The sequence below is a fragment of the Rutidosis leptorrhynchoides genome, chromosome 3 (assembly GCF_046630445.1).
Source record: "Rutidosis leptorrhynchoides isolate AG116_Rl617_1_P2 chromosome 3, CSIRO_AGI_Rlap_v1, whole genome shotgun sequence".
In the NCBI taxonomy this organism is placed as follows: Eukaryota; Viridiplantae; Streptophyta; class Magnoliopsida; order Asterales; family Asteraceae; genus Rutidosis; species Rutidosis leptorrhynchoides.
Genome location: NC_092335.1, coordinates 72,985,762 through 72,999,766, shown reverse-complemented (window position 1 = coordinate 72,999,766; position 14,005 = coordinate 72,985,762). Strand labels below are relative to the sequence as shown.

The window sequence follows — 14,005 nt, the reverse complement described above, 5'->3', positions numbered from 1 at the left end:
ATGTAATTGTAAGCATTTTTGTTAAGTAGAAGTATTTTGATAAGTGTATTGAAGTCTTTAAAAAGTGTATGAATACATATTAAAACACTACATGTATATACATTCTCACTGAGTCGTTAAGTCATCGTTAGTCGTTACATGTAAATGTTGTTTTGAAACCTTTAGGTTAACGATCTTGTTGAATGTTGTTAACCCATTGTTTATTATAACAAATGAGATGTTAAATTGTTATATTATCATGATATTATGATATATAATATATCTTAGTATGATATATATACAGTTAAATGTCGTTACAATGATAATCGTTACATATATGTCTCGTTTCGAAATCATTAAGTTAGTAGTCTTATTTTTACATATGTATTTCATTGTTAATACACTTAATAATATATTTACTTATCATTTAACATAATTAACCAAGTGTATCAATATCTTAATATGATTCATATGTACCTAGTAAGACGTTGTTATAACGATAATCGTTATATATATCGTTTTCGAGTTTCTTAAATTAATAGTCTCATTTTTATGTATATAACTCATGGTTAAAATACCTAATGAGATACATACTTATAATAAAATCATGTTAACTATATATATAACCATATATATGTCATCGTATAGTTTTTACAAGTTTTAACGTTCGTGAATCACCGGTCAACTTGGGTGGTCAATTGTCTATATGAAACCTATTTCAATTAATCAATTCTTAACAAGTTTGATTGATTAACATGTTAGAAACACTTAATCATGTAAATAAAAATTTCATTTAATATATATATAAACATGGAAAAGTTCGGGTCACTACAAAGAATGAGTGGGACCTTGGTGTCTTCCTCAATATCCATAATGACGAAATCGATGGGAAACGCAAACTTATCCACTCTAACTAGGACATCTTCAGCTATTCCCCGAGGAATCTTAACTGATCTGTCCGCGAGTTGGATAGTCATTATGGTAGGCCTTAAGTCATTTAATCTTAGCTTTTTGATTAACATGAGCTGAATCTTTGAAGCGAATTGACATCAACTTTAATCTCACATTCGATCTGATCAACTCGAATAGCTGCTCCACCGATTTATCTTTCCGTTTAAACACGCGGTTATTCCTTTCTTGCCAAATAAAATACACAGTTGCTGCATAACACAACTTAGCCACCACAACCATAGACCAATTACGACTAGCAACCTGGATCAAAATATCTCTACATAACTGCCACTCATCAACCATATCAAGACGAATTAGAGACCACATACGCCGCCAAACCAGACCCGGAAACGAACATTTGAAGAATAGATGTTCATGCGAATCCATGCATTGATTACAAAACACGAACAACAACACCGAATTAGTACGAATCTACCATGGTTTCAGCTTATCATGAGTCTTAAGCCTTTCACCCATTAACAACCACATAATAAAAGCATGTTTCGGGATACATTGAGAAAACCAAACCACTTTGAACCAATTCACCAAGGGACCTCTCGGTCGAATAGAGTCCCAAATAGCAGCAACAGACCCCGACTTGACTAAATTATCGTGACCCTTAAAAACCAATTTATCATCTTGCGCATAGAAAACTGGAAGGATAATCGATTGCAAAGCAGGGAAACGAATCGGCCAATCCATTGGCCAAACAGCACCACTCGGACCAACAACATCACACACTTTGTCATATTTATAGAACCCTTCGTTAACGATAATCTCAATTGGGATAATGTCAACTAACGGGCCTACATTAGACCAAATATCAAGCCAAACAAAAGGATTATGACCATTACCAACTTGATACACAAAAGAATGACGAACAAGAGGCCGAATCTATAACAACTTACACCAACTCCACGAGGCATTAGCGTCAACACCTATCTCCCAAAGGCTACGATCAGCAAGCTTATAATCTTTGACCCATTCAACCCAGATCGAATTCTTAGCTGTTAATAAACGCCATAGAAGAGAGGCCATAAGAGCCGTATTCCAAGATTTTAATCTTTTAATACCGAGCCCTCATTCCTCTTTAGGTAAACACACATCATCCTACCGAACCTTAGCCTTACCACGTTTGAGCTCACCTTGGCACCAAAGGAAACCACGAATAAGCTTTTCAATATCTTTAATAATAGCATCCGGAAGAATGAAAACCAAGCACCAATATAATTGCATAGCTGTGAGAACGGAAATAATAAGTTGAACCCTACCCGCAGAGGATAGGAATTTATTTTTCCAATCACCAATCTTAATACGTATCCTGTCTACCAACACTTTACAATCCCGATACATAAGGCGAGTCGAGACTAAAGGGACACCTAAATAACGAATGGGTAACGAACCAACTTCAAAAGGAAACACAAGGTGAATGAGCTGTTGTATCGGTTGGGGGATATTACAAAAGAAGACAGTACATTTCGGAATACTAGGAGTTAAGCCCGAGCACCGCTTGAACTCTTCAATCGCATCTCGAATCAACACCACCGAAGCAATATTTCCATGCGAGAAAAGGAATAAATCATCCGCAAAACACAAATTGATGATACGATGTTTCTCACATTTTGGGTGATATTTAAACATAGTTGAACTCTCAATGTTTCTTTTAAGCATTAACGTGAGGACTTCCATAACAAGCGCGAATAAATACGGGGACATAGGATCACCCTGTCGGAGCCCCCGTTTACCCTTGAAAAAACCATGGAGATCCCCATTGACACAAATAGAATACGACGTCGTTGAAACGCATGTCATGATCCACTTGATCATCAAACGAGGGAAACTGAACCAAGTAAGATCAGATTCCAAAAACTTCCAATCAACTGTATCGTAAGCTTTTTAGATATCTACTTTGAAAGCACAACGTGGAGTACCGCGATCAAGGTGATAATTTTTCATAATTTCCTGAGTAAGGAGGACACCTGGGATAAAAGCAGATTGGTTCTTACTCACAACATCATCAAGGCTACCTTTAATTCGGTCCGATATAATCTTGCTAATACATTTATAAATAACATTGCAACACGATATAGGATGATAATCATTAACTTTGTTTGGGACATGAACTTTAGGTAAAAGAGTGATAATAGTGTTATTAATTTCCTTCAGCAACTGACCATTACGGAAGAAGTCTTTGACAGTTTGAGTCACATCATTACCTATAATATCCCACGTCTCTTTGAAGAAAACTGCGGAGTACCCGTCGGGACCAGAAGATTTATTATCACCAATCCCAAAATAGCCTTTTTAACCTCATCATTCGAGATAGGGCGTATCATATGCATAGCATGCTGATGAGAAATTCGCTTCGTAAAGAGAGAGCTAGGATCATGCAAATCATCACAAACCGAAGTATTGCCAAGAAATTTAGTATAGTGTTGAACAGATACGTTAGGCACAACATTACCTTCAATCAAATTACCTTGATCATCTTGAATAGAAACTATGCGATTTCTATTCGCACGCCCTTTCACGAATTAATGAAAATAACTCGAATTTTGGTCACCAACCCAAAGCCATTCAATTTTAGATTTTTGTTTAAGAAAACACTCTTCTTCTATTATGGCAAGATTATAATCTTTCAAGGCCTGAGCAGCATTAGTACGAGCATGGTTCGAATACGGGTTACTGTCTAAAGCCTTATGAGCATCATTCAAAACACCTCTACATTGAATCACACGATCATGTAGATTACCTTTGCTCCACATCAATTTTCTAATTGGTTTCTTAAGGTTTCGCAATTTTTTCACAACCCTATACATAGAATGCCCTTGAACATTTACCTGCCACTCGTCTTCAACAATTTTTTTGAAATTATCATGATTAACAATATAGTTACTGAATTTGAATGGCTTTGGCTTACTTTTTACACCCACCGGGATCTTAAGGACAACGGGACAGTGATCAGAGATACGATACGGTTGAAAAATAACATGTGCATTCGTAAAATTATTAATAAAAACATCATTTGCAAGCACCCGATCGATCTTTTTCAATATACCTGTATCAGAATTTGGCCGCTGATTCCACGTGTATTGAAGACCACTATGATTCACATCCGCCATGTTCAAATTATCGAGACAATCTCTAAATTCTAACATCGCTAAAGTGCAACTCGATGAGCTAGCTGTGGACTCTTCAATATCAAGAGCAACATTAAAATCGCCCAATAACACCCATGGTTTATCACCAACATACCTCTTATGTAACAACAGACTATTCCATAAATGGCGCCTCTGGATATAGTAGTTATCAGCATACACGAACGACACAAAACTCTCCCAATCTCCATAAAGAGTCTTAACCACACAATGCACAACTTGATCCGTCATATCAATAAACATCAATTGTACCACACCCGGATCCCATCCCACAATAATGCGAGTCCCATTCAAACACACATTATTATTAGACGACCAACTCCAATTTGGAAAAACAAAATTACAAACGTCATTAAGTCTAGAAATAGAGACATGAGACTCTAAAACTGCACAAACACAAAGCTTATTACTAACCACCACATCACGAACCTCATTTTGTTTAGGGATTAGGTTCAAACCCCTTATATTCCAAGATGCGAGACTAATCATTGTAACACCCCTATACCGGGAGTGCTTGCCCCCTCAGATATCTTTGATGCAACAAATCTAGACGTCTCATCATCATTAACCTCAACATCACTATCCTCATCCACAAGATTAAACTTAACACTCAATTTGTTAACGTTCTCACCCCCACTGATATTATCGGCATTGAACACGCCAAACATGTTTGAAGTCTTAACAGTAGAAGATGATGGGCCTGCTTGCGGCTATCCATTATGAATGGGCTTTTCAACAGTAACCTTTTGTTTGGGCCTATAAATTAGATTTTGTTTCCCTTTGCCCACTTGAAAACTAACCTGCTTTGGTTTATCCCCAACCTTTGTCGTATGCTTCTTATTCACCACCTGAGTAAATCCATCATCATCGACCACCTTTGTTTTAACGGCCTCCTTGATAATTTGTTTTGGGCATTGAGCATTACGATGATCGAATACTTTGCAACAAGAACAACGAGGTGGTTTCCATTCATACCCGATTGTAACAACATCCGCGGTGCCCACTTTAATTGTATCTCTTAACTCTTTATCGGATGAGACTTCAATCATAGCCCGAGCAAAATTTGGACGACCCCATGCCTATAAACACATAGTACTTGTATAAGAATTAAGCATCATTGGTCTTCCAATCTTAGAAGCGATAATACTTAACCCCGTTTCAGTGAAACCGGTTAAAGGAACGTCATGCAATTTAACCCAAACTGGCACTTTGGTTAAATCTTCCTTTGTAAGTGAAACATTGGATGACCATACATTCAAAATAATTGGCATTGTTCTAATCATCCATGGGCCGTTTTGCATAACATTTAACATGCCTTCTTTAGAGGAGAACTTAAAGAAAAAGAAACCTTTAGCGTTCATCATGACCTTTTCTACCCCATATTTTTTCCATGTATTCATAGCATAGTTCCGGACAACCGGAAACGCCACTCTACGACCCAGAAAGTAACCATACAGCGTGTTCGTATACCTCTTAGTTGCTTCTTGAACAGACTCGACTGGAAGCAAAACATCAATAGATTCGTCCTGGGGTTGTTCCTGCTCAATGAATCTGAAATTAACAACATTTTCTTTCACTGAACCAGCAACAACCTTAACATATGAGATTGAGATTGGTGGAGTGTTCGTAACAGGAACTTCAACTTGTTTTTCTTCGGTATCTTTATCGCTAACCTGTTTCATATACCCATCGTTATCATCAGAGTCCTCATCGTGAACGCTAACATGATCATCATCAGTCTGCTTATTAATCGCATCAGACTTTCTCTACTCTTGAGAGTGTTTCGTTTTCGGTAGAGAAATGACTTATATTTATTTTAGAATAAGAGAATGATTGTCTACTTCCCACCGCCCCATAGACTTAACATGAGCAGTAACTTGGCCCATTAGGTACCAAGGAAATCACCAGCAGGCCAAGTAGGCCAGAAGCCCATATGCCCAACGAGGCCTAGTTGCTGAAACAATACCAGTGTAATCCGTATTAGGGTTACGGTAGTATATACTCCCTCCGTCCCTAAATTATTGTCCAGTATTCCATTTTGGGATGTCCCAAATTAATTGTCTACTTCCATAAATAGAAAGGAAAGGAGATATTTCATTGGTGGATCTGGAGAGAGAAGATATTTCATTGGTGGAGAAATAAAGTTAGTGGGATTTCCTAAAACTGTGTGTTTTTTGTTGGGGACAATTAATCTGGGACGGAGGGATTATAACATATAACATAACACTGCAATAATAAGTCAATGGCTTCAGTTCAGTTTACTATCCGAAGCATTTTATTCTCTATTAAGTTTTCATATTTAACAACTACTTCAGATTCGAAGTCTTTGTGCTTTGATTTCACACGTGGTTCATGTTTTAAACAAGGTTTGTATTTGTATTGTATTATCAAGTTTTTGTTTTTGTAATAGATCTGTATCCGAAGATTAGAGAAATTAAAATTTTTAGATTTAATACTCTCGGATTATTTACTTGTAGATCTGTTCTAAATCTAATACACTTGAATCACAGTCGATTTATTGAGTCTCAACGTTTCTTGTAGATCTGTAATTTTGGTTTTTACTATGAATGATTAAGAAAGAAGATATGTACAAATAAATTTGTTAGCTACTTTGTGTTTTGAAAATCGAATCATACTCACTTTCTATAAAAAATTTACATCTAAATATGGGGAAAAGATAATCATTAATTTTTGAAAATCGAAAGCTTTTTATATTAGCCCTTTTCAAAACCCTAACTATACAATTCACTTTTTAAATAATTTTTTGTAAACCAAATTGTATGGTTCAAATCCATGATTTTAATTCAGATTTGTTAAAAATCAATTACTCATGTTATATTTATTTTAAAATATAAATACTGCTTCATATAAAATTTTGTACTAATAAATAATATGCTGTTTCAGGGTAGTTCAAACAACAGACTGAATCTCGTGTCAAAGATTAGTCTTTTATGATACCGCATATAGACGATATACCTATATAGCTTTCGTTTGTAATTAAAATTTCAGGTATTTATCTGAAATGTGATTCAGGTATCAAGGTTTTCATCATCATCGTTATCTGTTATGTTTGTTATTTTGATTTGTTTCTACCTGTTTGCTAATGTTTTTTTACCTCATTTGGTATCTGTTTAATTTAAAGCTGAGTATGAATAATAAAGTTTTAGATTTTGGTTGTTGATTTTGTTCGTGTCTTTCCTAAGTGTGTGAAGATATGTAAATTTAGAGTTTCATATATATGTACATTTATAAAGAAAGTACAGGAGATGTGGTCGTAGAGCGAATGCAAGAAAAGCATTCTTACATAGAGCAACACTAACTGCAAAGAGAAAACGGAACAGAAGGTAGAAATTTCCAATTTGTTATTCTGTATTTCTTCATATGACTTTGTTATCCTATAAAAATTCTTCATTATTTTGCGATGCAACACCTTTCAGATGTCCCTCTCCCTTTCATCAAACTTATACAATTTGTAATATAATTTTCCTCCTTGTTTGCACCTTTCTCGTGTCTACTTTTTATTTCTTTATTTAAAGTGGTTATGTTTTCATTTTCCTTTTTTAAATTGTTCACTCGATTCTTTGTCTCTTCAATTCTTTTTCTACTTCTTTCCTCTTCTCTTCTTACATTTTGAACAACTTATATCTTTCTTTTCTCTTTATTAAAAACTATGATTGCATTTTCTTCCTACTCTTCTCGATCTCTTTTTGAAGTTTCTTTTATTACCTTCATTTTTTTTGCATGTTCAACAGCTTTTTTGTTTACGTTTTCGCATCTTCTAGCTCTTTATGCACTTCTTCATTCTCCTTTAAAACTCTCACCCAATATTGTTGCTGTTTCTTCAATTGTTTTTCCAAGTTGTCTTTTTAATATTAATCGTCTCTTTATAAAGGCGTCTTTTTGTTGATATGCTTGTTAACCTTGATTTTTTCTTTTTAAATAGTCTTCTACTACTTTATTTTTTCGGTGCGTTTTTCTAAATCCTCGGTAAGCTACCGTATCTCCCCCCTTCAAGCTTTGTTTTCTCCCTTCAAGCATTGTTTTCTCCCCGGCAAGTATTTCATTCAATCTTTGTACTCATATACAAAAAAATGTAAAATTAGACCCTCTTGTACATCTAATTGAAACCTATGTTAATCACAACAAAAACTTATACTTTAACAGCTTTTGTGTTTGGATTTCAGCATTGTTTTTGCTCTCCGTCAGGATCAACATAGTTCTTACTCTCGAATCATATAATTCCCTTGACTTGATATGTCAAAAAAACATGAAATATTAGACTCTCTTGAAAATTTCATTGTAACATTGTTAATCACAACAAAAATATACTACTACCTCTTTTCAAGAATTTATACCTCTTATTTCTGCCTTTGCAGCATCTAAGTCGACATATGGTTTCATCTTTTCTGCTAAAACTTGAAATTTATGAATTTTAGGTTAACAGATACGTTTTGTCCAAAATCTTTAAACTGATTAAAAGTCATTTGTAAATTATGCGAGTTATTGATTATCGAGTCACTTTTCAAAGTAACTTTTAATCAGTTTTACAGATTTTGGGCAGAAGCTATTTGCTAACCTAAAATTCATAAATTTCAGGTTTTAACAAAAAATGAAACCTTATGTCGACTTATGTTGCTGCAAACGCGGAAGTGGAGAAGTATAAATTCTTGAAAAAGGAGTTGTAGTATATTTTTGTTGTGATTAATAATGTTTCAATGAAATGTACAATAGGGTATAATATTTTATGTTTTTTGACATATCAGGTTGAGGGAATTATATGATTCGAGAGTAAGAAATATGTTGATCCTGACGAAGAGCAAAAGTGCTGCTGAAAGTCAAACACAAAAGTTGTCGTATAGATTTTTGTTGTAATTAACATAGGTTTCAATTAGATGTACAAGAGGGTTTAATATTACGTTCTTTTCGTATATAAGTTTACGAAGATTGAATGAGATAGTTATCGGGGAGAAAACAAAGCTTGAATGGGAGAAAACAAGACTTCAAGGGGAGGCATAAAAGCTTACCGAGAATTTAGAGAAACACGCAGAAGAAGATCAAGAGAGAGACACCTTTATAAAGAAAAATTCAAGGTTTCGGATAACATGCTTACAAAAGCATATCAAGAGAAAGACACCTTTACAAAAAGACAATTAAAAAAAAAGCAACTTGGAAAAAACAAATGAAGGAACCCCAACAATATGGGGAAAGAGTTCTAAATGAGAAGGAAGAGGTGTGTGATGAGTTAAAAGATGCGAAAGCGTAAGCTGAAATTATTGTCGAACATGCAAAAAAAAGAAGTAGAAAATTTGATGGTTTCAAAAGAAGTTTGGAAAGAGATCGAAAGGAAGACGGAGAAAATGCCATCATAGTTTTAAATAAACGGAAGAAGCTGCTCTTGAAAATGCAAGAGACTAAAAGAAAGCTGGAAAATGAAAAAGGAAAATGATGGAGGCAGATCAACGATTTAAAAAAGAAAAATGAAAACTTAGCAAGTTTAAATAAACTGGAAAGTAGATTCCAGAAAGCTGTAGACACGAATCGCAATAAAATGAGGTATAGGATAACAAAGTCATCCGCTAGGTAAGATTTCAACTAAGTATCATTGTCATCCGCTACGAAAGATGACATCATAGAGTAAGTCACCACCATATGGAAGAATTTCGGCACATGATGATTCACCGTAGAACCTCCACCTTCTTCTGGATATTTGGTCAAGTCTTTGGAGGTCTATTGTCCAATTACTTACCCACTAATATAGTTTTAGTACAGTGACAACCCATTCCATCGCGCACTTTCCATTTTACTCGATTTAATTTAATTGCACCGTTACTGTAGTAAATTAATGAATTTTTATTTTTTGACGTTTACCCATTTAGATCACACAGTTAACCGAGTATGAAGAGCATCGTGACAGATTCTTAGCATACCCTTATTAACATTTACGTTACGATTATTTATAATAAAGAAGGTTAATTTAAATTTGTATTTAATTCGATTTTTTTTTTTTGAAAGAGCACGCACGTGTATTTAATAGAATTGTTAAAAAGGTTCAAGTTTACATTGAAAACTTATTTCCATTGTTATCTAAAGCTTAGTTTGGACTTGTTTTGGTTACTTTATTGTATTTGTTAATAAGACATAAAAAAGTGGCCGACAAATTTGTACATAAAGTCAAAAAGCAAATCCTATTTGATATCTCATGAATGAATTGTACAGTGGAATTTGAGTAGTATAAATAAGGATCGATGAATGTAAATCAAATGTACCAAAAATTATAATATACTCTCTTCCTCTCTTTTATCTTCTAATAATCAATAGCCTACAGTCAAGAACCAGACCACTAAAGGTAGTTATACTGCTAAATTATAACACGTTATCAGCACGATTATCTCAACATTTATACTAAATATGGTTGGCCCTGCCACCTAACTAATATATGGTCGGTTATACCACCTAAATGATCTATGGTCGACACTGTCGCCTAATTTACATTTATGTATATAATATTTATTTATGTATACTAACATTTACATTTATGTTATCTAACATTTATTTATGTATATTAACATTTACAGTTATGTTCACTAACATTTATATTTATGTTATATATGGTCGGTTATACCACCTGAATTATATTTCTGTAATCTAACTCTTATTAACTTCACTAACATTTATATTTATGTTATCTAATATTTATGATTACTTATACAATTAATCATTATTTATTTCATGCATACTAATGTTTATTTTTATTTGAGTCTTCGGGGTCACACACATATACACCGTGACGTCAAATAAAATATATATATGATGTATATATATTACTCAAGTAACAAAATAGTAAATCGAAATTAATTCATTTACTATTCATATGAATAGTAAATGAAACGAAATTAATTAATTTACTATTCACATGAAAGTGACATAAATTATTAATTATAAGTTACATAACATACCCCTAAAGTATTTGAAAAATACGACTTTTTAAATACATAAGATTTTCAAAATCAACAAGTTGATAAATTGATCTCGTATATATACTCCGTATCTTTTTGAAAGATTTTGTCTTTTGTTTTTTTTTTCTTCTTCTTTACGTTTGATATAAGAAAAAAAATCTTGTCCTTTATATTACTCATACGTGTTTTGATATAGTGACTTTATTCGTTAACGTCAACTAACGATGTTACAACGGTCATATATACATAACGATTGTTAACGTCAACTGACGACGTTACAACAATTATATTTTTTAGATATAAATTAAACATCCCCGTTTTCACATTTTCACAAATCAATCTTCATTTTCTCAAATTACTACTCTCAATTTTTTTTTTTAAAAAAAAAGGATGATTAACTCAAGGATGATTTTTCCTACTGTATTGGTCATAATAGCTATCATCCTTGTTGCTTGTACACCACTAGATGAACCTATATTTTATCATTCCCTTATGATTTTATTATTTGTAATCATACCATTATTCCTTTGTTTGCTACTTATGAATCTAAACTAATTCTAATTTCATGTTGTTATTTGTCTATTGATTATGATTATGATTTATGTTGTTCATCTGTCTTAAAATAGAAAATGTCAAACTTATCAAAGCTTGAGTTTGATGCCTTAGACGTATCGGGAACAAACTACACATCATGGGTTATGGACGTAGAAATAAATCTTGGATCACTGGGTATTCTAGAAACTTTAAAAGAAAACAATACTTGTTCCGATCAAGATAAATTAAAATCAATTGCTTTTATTCGCAAACATATTGATACCACCTTAAAACATATGTTTCTCACTATCAAAGATCCAAATATTTTATGAGAAAGTATCAAGAGTAGATTCGATAATCAAAAGGAAATATTACTCCTAGCTGCGAGGGAAGAATGGAGAAATCTAAGGTTTCAAGATTTCAAAAAGGTAAGTGAATACAGCTCGGCCATGTTCAAGATCCGTTCAAAGCTTCAATTCTGTGGTCAAGAAATAAGTGATGCTGATATGATGGAGAAAACTTTCTCCACAATGCATTCTGCAAACATAACTGTGCAAGAAAATTTAAGATTGCAGAATTATAAAACTTTTTCCAAACTTCAAACTTATCTCTTAGTTGCAGAAGTTAATAAAGAATTACTGATGAAAAATCAAGAATCTCGTCCTACCGGTGCGTTAGCATTTCCTGAAGCTAATGTTATTAACAATAATAATAATAAAAGAAGAAATGCACATGGACGAGGGCGTGGACAAGGTCGTAGCCATATTGGCCAAAACCATCATCATGTAAATTACCATAACAATAATAAAAATCATAATTATGTTCGAAATCACCCTTATGGTAATGGTCGTGGTGGTGGTCGTGGTTGTGGTCGTGGTCGTGGTGGTCGTGGTCGTGGACAAAGAAATAATAATCCACAAAATTATAAAATCCAAACACCATACAATCTCACAAATCACAATGTTGAAGAAGGCTCTTCAAAGAATGTTGAAGATTCTTGTTACCGATGTGGTAAAATTGGCCACTGGTCTAAAAACTGCCGAACAAATCAACATTCTGTTAATCGGTATCAAGAATCCCTAAAGGGAAAAGGAAAAGAAGCAAATCTTGTGGATGACTTTGATACTAAAATCACTGAGCCAACTTGTGACTACTTTAATGAATAAATTTCTAATATCTATATATATAGATATCCTATTATATGTTCTCGTTAAATAAATGGTTGTAGATTTTAAATCTACACCATATCTAGTTTACTACATATTTCCTTATTATGTGCTATCGTTTGTAACATGTTTTGAATGTAATATATTGATGAATTATGTACTCATTATTTGTTTCTCATATTTTTTTTGAAGTTCATGATGTATACTGCTGGAGTAAGAAATCAGTCAAATGGTGGAGATATTTGTATTGCAGACAGTGGTGCTACTCACACCATACTCAAATCTAAAAAATATTTCACAGACTTGAAAGCAACGGAAGGAACTATACATACTATATCAGGTCCTGTGAACTTAATAAAAGGAATGGGAAAGGCAAAATTCATGTTACCAAATGGTACGAATTTTCTGATAAATAATGCCTTATTTTCTCCCATGTCAAAGAGAAATTTGTTAAGTTTCTCTGACATATACCAAAATGGATATGATTATCAGTCAGTGACAACAGAAAATGAAAAATATTTAAGTATCACTGATAAGAATCGTGTAATTGAAAAACTACCAAGACTTCATTCTGGTTTACATTATACACATATAAATGTACCTGAAGTAAATGTGGTAGTTAAAGAAAAATCATGTGATCCTGTAATGATCAGTTTGTGGCATGAGAGATTAGGCCACTCAGGATCAACAATGATGAAACGAATAATACAAAATACACATGGACATCCATTGGCGGATCAAAGGATCCCTCATGATGCACTTATCCCATGTACATCATGCTCACTTGGAAAGTTGATAATAAGACCATCACCTCTTAAGGTTGAAAAAGAATCACCAATGTTTCTTGAAAGAATTCAAGGTGATATATGTGGACCAATTCATCCACCATGTGGACCATTTAGATATTTTATGGTTCTAATAGACGCATCTAGTAGATGGTCTCATGTTTGTCTATTATCAAGTCGAAATATGGCATTTGCAAAATTTCTTGCTCAAATTATTAAATTGAGAGCACATTTCCCTGATTATACTATTAAAAGGGTGAGACTAGATAATGCCGGTGAGTTTACGTCTCAAGCATTTAATAACTTTTGCATGTCTATTGGGATTATTGTTGAACATCCCGTTGCCCATGTGCATACACAAAATGGTTTAGCTGAATCATTAATTAAACGATTGCAGCTAATAGCTAGACCATTGATAATGCGAACAAAACTCCCAGTATCTGTATGGGGCCATGCAATTTTGCATGCTGCATCAT

General features: G+C 33.6%; 1 long non-coding RNA gene across 2 annotated transcripts; it reads left to right on the top strand.

The window, feature by feature from the left end:
• The first annotated feature begins 6,322 nt into the window (after positions 1-6,322).
• On the top strand, positions 6,323-10,099 carry LOC139896330 (uncharacterized). 2 transcript variants are annotated; one of them, XR_011776210.1, is made up of 3 exons: positions 6,323-6,454; positions 6,993-8,745; positions 8,852-10,099. It is a non-coding gene; the product is annotated as an uncharacterized lncRNA (long non-coding RNA). The 2 variants fall into 2 exon arrangements; XR_011776209.1 differs by having other exon boundaries at positions 6,993-7,432; positions 8,685-10,083.
• Positions 10,100-14,005: the final 3,906 nt, after the last annotated feature.